This window comes from Syngnathus scovelli, unplaced genomic scaffold (genome assembly GCF_024217435.2).
Source record: "Syngnathus scovelli strain Florida unplaced genomic scaffold, RoL_Ssco_1.2 HiC_scaffold_511, whole genome shotgun sequence".
In the NCBI taxonomy this organism is placed as follows: domain Eukaryota; kingdom Metazoa; phylum Chordata; class Actinopteri; order Syngnathiformes; family Syngnathidae; genus Syngnathus; species Syngnathus scovelli.
The window spans coordinates 13,995-18,212 of record NW_026061617.1 but is presented as its reverse complement, the minus strand read 5'-3'; the positions used below and the strand labels follow the sequence as shown (position 1 = coordinate 18,212).

The 4,218-nt window shown below is 51.7% G+C and overlaps 2 long non-coding RNA genes across 2 annotated transcripts; both read right to left on the bottom strand.

Annotated features, from left to right (window-relative positions):
* Positions 1-486: 486 nt before the first annotated feature.
* On the bottom strand, positions 487-1,376 carry LOC137840049 (uncharacterized). Its single transcript, XR_011086439.1, has 3 exons — positions 1,031-1,376; positions 790-894; positions 487-646 (listed from the first exon to the last, which is right to left on the bottom strand). It is a non-coding gene; the product is annotated as an uncharacterized lncRNA (long non-coding RNA).
* Positions 1,377-2,112: 736 nt separating this feature from the next.
* Positions 2,113-2,962, bottom strand: LOC137840048 (uncharacterized). Its single transcript, XR_011086438.1, has 3 exons — positions 2,776-2,962; positions 2,538-2,651; positions 2,113-2,306 (listed from the first exon to the last, which is right to left on the bottom strand). It is a non-coding gene; the product is annotated as an uncharacterized lncRNA (long non-coding RNA).
* Positions 2,963-4,218: the final 1,256 nt, after the last annotated feature.

The window sequence follows — 4,218 nt, the reverse complement described above, 5'->3', positions numbered from 1 at the left end:
AAACAAGTTGGTCGGCTCGCTGCTTGAGCGACCAAGTAGAACGGACCCATATCAACATTTACTTCGGCAAAACTAGTGCTAGGGTGCGCTATACAAACGAATCCCTGAGGTCTTAACAAAGACATCTAAAAATATCCGTAACATAATAAGAACTTCAAACATTAGCGGGGAGCCATCAATACGATGCGGTCACTTCGAAGTCTTGCCTCGAATTGAGTTACTCGGCTCGAGCTTAGGGTGACTTGAGAGGGATTGGCGTCGTACAGAAATTAGATTGATTCCGGTGGAGTTAATTTAACTCGGGTGGTTAGATTACGGACGAATCTCCGAACCCGGCTAAGACAAACCCGTTACCGGGAAGCCGGGGGCACCTTATTGAAAGAGGTGCGTTTGACACTACCATCAGCTTTTCTCTGGTCTGAAAGGAGGAGGAGGGAGGCTCCTCCTCCTCCTTTCAGACCAGAGAACACCCGAGGCTGGGTGAGAACGGGGAGGCTGCGACCCGGCCGGGGGTTGCGGGAAGGGGCGCCACCTTGATCTCCTTCTCGGCGTCGTAGTCCCCTCCGCTGGTCTGGGCTAGCAGAGCGTAGGCTCGTTGCAGCGCTTGATATTCTTGCGTCAGCTGGCGGTAGCGAAGCTCCGCCTCCTAATGCACACACCAATGCAACACAGCACTAGTACCAGAATCAGTCAGACCGGCGACAAAGCACCCGCGACGCAAAGACGAGTCCGATTCCAGGCTGAAGAGGAATGTTTGGCGCCAATACGCTGGCAGAAATGGCGGGCTACCTCTTCGGGTTCCGTGTCGGGGGTTCTGTCGGTGTGAAAAGACAAGGACGATCCGTCCGAGTCCACCAACACGTCTTCGTCGTAGCCGTAAAATGTTTCGATGACCTGCGGGCGCGGAAGCAAACATCTCTCTGAACAAACTGAAGCGACACCTCACGATGAATCGACGAGAGGAACGATAGCGAGAAAAAGGCCATTTCATCTTGCGCAACACCAAGCAGCCGCAAACAAACAGACTCACCTTGCAGGACCTCACGCTTTGTTCCTCCTCAGAGATTCTCGACGTCGGTATCGTAGCAGCAAATCTCTCTCCCGTCGACACAAATAATCCGCCTTTGAGATTCTTTGGATGCAAAGGGAACGAACGGCTCCGGCGCAGAAACAAACGCGACTCACGATGACATTTCTGACATGAGCTCCTGTCTCCAGAGCCTGAAAAACCCGTCACCGGCGATGATTGGAGGGACGCTCGTCTTTTCCAAAAGTGACAACTACAGGGTGTGTCAGGGTTTTCCAGATTATCTTTATCGTATGATTATGTTGCTTTGACTTTGACTGCAACCTGTAATAAATAATCTTATTTATCCCGTATTTACGTATCCCTATCGCTTATCCCTTCCTACACAAAGTCGTAAAACATCCCTTGCTATGTTTTGACTAGAGGTCAAGGGCTTTCTCTATTCAATCCACTCTTACACCCACCCTGTTTCTCTTAATAAAAATGCTCGTGCAGGAGCCGAGAGTCAGACTTCATTCGTACAACGGATGGACTCTCCACCTGCAGGTGTCCAAAAGAACTTACTTGTCTCCCGTGTGGTTCTTGCAAAATAAGTTGGAGCGAGCGCAACTCTAACAGGGTGCATTTTGCCACTAGCTGCCTACGGACAATGACGTCGCGCTCGCGGCTCATGGTTGACGGGCTGAGCAGCCGGGCGAGTCCGTCGTTTTCAGCGCACAGCGAGTGGCAAAGGCGCTGACAAAACGGGAGCTTTGAGCTGCTGAAAACGGCAAAACAAGTCTAAAGCGTGTTCAAACGCGTGCGCACAATGCTCCTGCTTGAAAGGTCGGAATTTAAGGGGCCAATTTTTTGGATGGCGGCCGCCGGCCAAGCTTTGGACGGAAAAGGTTTCCTGGCGACAGCGAGCGAGCGCGGCGCTGCCGTACGTGCACCGAGTCGCCTGCCTGAAGACCTTGGACAAGTCGTCGATGATGTGCCGCTGCTCCACAACTTGAAGGAACTCCATTTCACCGTCCTGCTGGCCGCAACCGCGCTCCAGGTCATTGAGCGAACTAGGCCTTCTCTGTGGAACACAAATTCAGTGGACTCTGTTGGCATGCCGCCGTTGTTCGCGTCGACTTACCAAGCTTGCCATCTCCTCGTTCTCCTGGGTGACAAAGCGCACTTTGTTTTCAAGGCGACACAGCACCAGCGAGAGTTCTTCATTCTTCCTGCTCAGGCGTTTGTTTTTGTACAGGAGTGGCAGAAACTGGCTTTCTGTTTCTCTCAGTCGCTTAAGCTGCAAGCATGAAGTGCGGGATGCGAAAGACGCACAACACGCGGGCCAGAACGTATCCATTCCTTTTGCATCGGTTTGAACGGAATCGTGGCTTTGGCTCCCAATAAAAGACATCTACCAGGCAACCGACTCGCCGCGCCGCTCAACTAATAAGCAAGCGCAATGGGTGCCTCGCTGGATGGCGCGCATCAAACGTAGCGCAAACCTTCAAGCGTGCCGTCAATAAATTACCAGTTCATTGCGCTCTTCAGAAAGCAGGCCGTTTCGATCCTCCAGTTTCCTGATGACTGCGCTGAGCTCAGCGATTTTCAGATGAAACCTTCGCGTGTCCCGATCCTCCTGAGACTGAAAACGCCCCGCAACACACACACACAACCACTCGTTCAAAGTTCAAAACTGTTTTTGTGCTACCTTCCTCCAGCAACGAACTAAGTCATGCGTACTGCAAGTGTGTGATGAGGTGGCTTACGCTATGAAGAGGATTGCTAGTAGCGCCGTTGACCCCACTTCCAGGGTAGTTTAGGCCCGCCCTTTGGGAATCCCTCAGGGCAGCGATCTGCTGCTCGGCAGCCTGAGTCTGCAGCTGAAGGCGGTGGACGTGGCCGGCCCCAGGGATTTATCCAAAACACTAACCGCTCTGTCTTTCAGCTTGATCTCATCCATCTGGATGTACAAACGGGGAGCGCTCAGGCAGGCGGGCAAACTCATTTGCCAGAATTGTGACAAAAACAAAGAGAGCAACCGGCCAATTTTTATCTTGAATCGACTAGAACACCATTGCTGTGACAAAAGCGAAGCGAGCAACCGGACGTTTTCTTCTTGTGAAATAGAATAGAATAGAATGCCTTAGGTGTCATTGCACTGCAGGTATACAACGAAATTGGGAACATAGCCACGCACCGCGCATCTGATCAGTCCTACCAGTCGGCGGATCTCCCTCTCGCAGTCTCTCTTGGTTCGGCTCAGCTCCTCCCGATGCTGGTGATGAGCCGATCGGAGCTCGGCCGCTCGGGACTGCCAGGCCTGCTGGGCCGCTGCCAGGGCTTCTTCCGCGCTCCTGGTGGAGGCGACACCGCTCGGTCTCCCGACACCGCCGCGTCTCCTCCACTTCCGCCAGCAAAGCGCCCCCGCTCCTCACCTGAGCAGACATTGCGCCACATCGGGCCGTTGAGACCGCAACGGAGCGCCGCGACGCTTACTGGGGACAAGCTACACAATACGGTAGCGGCCGCATCGGAGCCCGACGTGGCGTGCGGTTAGTCAGACACGGATTGAGCGGATCACCTTGTCCATGGAGCCGTCCCTCAGGCTGAGGACCAAGGCATTCAGTCGCTGGATCTCTCCATCTTTGATTTTGATCACTCTCATCAGCTCCATTTCATGCTGCCGCAGTAATGTCTCCCTGGTAACGGCTAACTTTTTCTGCTTCTCCTCATGGAGTTTGCTTTTGAGTTCCGTCATGGCGGCGGTGGCACGGTGGTGCTCCGCCCGCAGGTCCTGACTTCTCTCTCTCTCCAGACAGTTGACCTGACATGACTTAGACAAACTTTATTGTCATCTTGTCTGCACATGGTGCATACAAAACGAAATTTCGTTGCACACGGCTTACAACAAAGTAGTGATATTGCAGTTGAATAGAAGTAACATATCCTATGAAAATATATATATACATATACTGTATATATATATATTACAAATAAGTATAAAGTGCAGCAGTGCTAATTATGCAATAGTGCAAGTAGGCAAAACAGTATTCAAGAGTGTGCAGAGGAATGCTAAACCATGTATTAAACTTCTATTTAAAGGGTTTACACAAGTTCAGTAAAGTTGGTAGTGCGAGATAGTGCAAGATAGAGGTCCGTAGTGTCATAAAGTACAGTTCTGTGAATGTGTGATGCAGAGTTCAGTTTAG